The sequence below is a fragment of the Portunus trituberculatus genome, chromosome 25 (assembly GCF_017591435.1).
Source record: "Portunus trituberculatus isolate SZX2019 chromosome 25, ASM1759143v1, whole genome shotgun sequence".
NCBI lineage: Eukaryota > Metazoa > Arthropoda > Malacostraca > Decapoda > Portunidae > Portunus > Portunus trituberculatus.
In genome coordinates, this window is record NC_059279.1 from 8,459,066 (window position 1) to 8,461,152 (window position 2,087).

Here is a 2,087-nt window from a genome sequence, read left to right on the forward strand (position 1 = left end):
TTGAACATAAATTAAGTAATCATCATGCTCGTCAGGTAGATGGAGACGTCAGAAGATGGTGGTGAAACTACTGGTAGTGTGTGTGTGTGTGTGTGTGTGTGTGTGTGTGTGTGTGTGTGTGTGTGTGTGTGTGTGTGTGTGAAAAGTCTGTAGGTGATGATCAACTGCCAACATTAATCTGTATCACCATTTCCTTAACTTATTTTCATTCCTAGTTAGTCCTTGGCACGTACAATTTCTCCCCTTGACTTAAGCAGCAAGAATCATGACAGGGGTTTCATGAGACCTTCTGACTGTTGCGACTTTCCCTTAAGCTTAGTAAGATGTGATGGTGTGAATTTAAAGTAGAATAATTTGACAGACATCATTGACAGCATAGGAATCGAGTGTCTCTGGTTCTGGTTTTTGTCTACTAGAGTCTTCAGACGTTGGTGAAATTAGATTGTCATATCCACCACACGAGTTACTGCCTTACCGTATAGTGAAGTGTGTACTGAGTAGACACTTCACACACACAAAAGTAAAAGTAAAAATATTTGCTATCTACCAAGTAAAAGACCATATACATGCTATCTTATTTCATTGTGGGCAAAGGAATGATTAAAAGATATTAAAGAGTTGGGAATACTAGATTAATATATTTCTTATCATCCGGAGGCGAATGATGATAAAATCGTCAGTAAGGGAGGGCAACCCACGGCGAAGGAGTAGTGGCGTGAGACGTACCCGGGGGATACGAACAGAGGGCAGGTGAAGGTAGCGACGATTAGGCAAGAACACGGGGGTCACGCGTCAACCAGGAATGTGTCGCTGGAACTTTCCCTCATGCGCTGCTTCTTCTGGTCCTTCAGGCTGCCGTGGACTTCTTAGCGTGTAGAGAGAAGCAAGTTGTGCGCTGAATTTGCTCAGGGAGGGTTCGTGGGGAGGCTGGACTTGGGAAAGGGGGTAAGGGAGGGAGGGACGTGAGATAGGGCATGGCAGAGATAGAGGAAAATACAGGCGTAAAAATGGTACATACTGAAAGAGTGTTCGTATGAGGTCTGTACTAAAGAGAGGGAGAAAAGAAGGGAGGGACGTGAGATAGGGCATGATAGAGATAGAGAAGAGAAGAGGCATGAAATCATATATACTGAGGGAGGGTATGTGGGCAGGCAAGACTGGGAGAGAGGGAGCGGGGCATGAGGCAGGTAAGAGAAAGAGAAAGACTTGAAAAAGTTACCTAAATTTTGATCTGCCCATCGAACTACTTTGTGTGTGGCAGGTGTGTGGAGGTGTGTGTGTAGCGAGAGGGACAGGTAGTGGTGATGGGCAGCAGTGTGTGTGTGTGTGTGTGTGTGTGTGTGTGTGTGTGTGTGTGTGTGTGTGTGTGTGTGTGTGTGTGTGTGTGTGTGTGATAACAATGATAATAAAGGCAGTTTATTTTGATATAGGCAGCTCGAGAGCTGAAAATATACATTTTACAGAAGGGGAAGTATTCTAATATTACCAATTTAAAATTGCGAGCTTAAAATTAAGCATAAAGTACAGTGTTTACGAGTATAGCATTTTTACTATTGTGGGTATTGTAAATTTTTTTATTTATATATGTTTGTCCGTGCACGTAAGGGGAGCAGCTTGTTGGGGTGTCGAACACTGTGGCGGGGAGGGGAGGCTGCCGGGGGAGCAGGTTCCTGTGGCGTGGGTGGTGGAGGAGCTTTGTGGCGAACTGCTGGAGGAGGTGTTGGTGGCAGGCCTGAAGAGTGGTAAGGTGCAGTGTGTGTGTGTGTGTGTGTGTGTGTGTGTGTGTGTGTGTGTGTGTGTGTGTGTGTGTGTGTGTGTGTGTGTGTTCATGGAGAGGGGAGGGGTTATCAAGGCAAGCAGGTAGACAGACAGGATATACGTGTGTGTGTGTGTGTGTGTGTGTGTGTGTGTGTGTGTGTGTGTGTGTGTGTGTTCTTATACCAGACATGTGTGTGGGAGTGTATGGCGAGGTCAGGGAGCACATTTCTTTCACCCTCCCCATGGTCTCCCCTTGAACAGTTCAGTAGCAGCTCTCTCTGGTGTTAATAGAGTCTTGTTCAGGTATCTCATCACCGCTGCTCACCTTT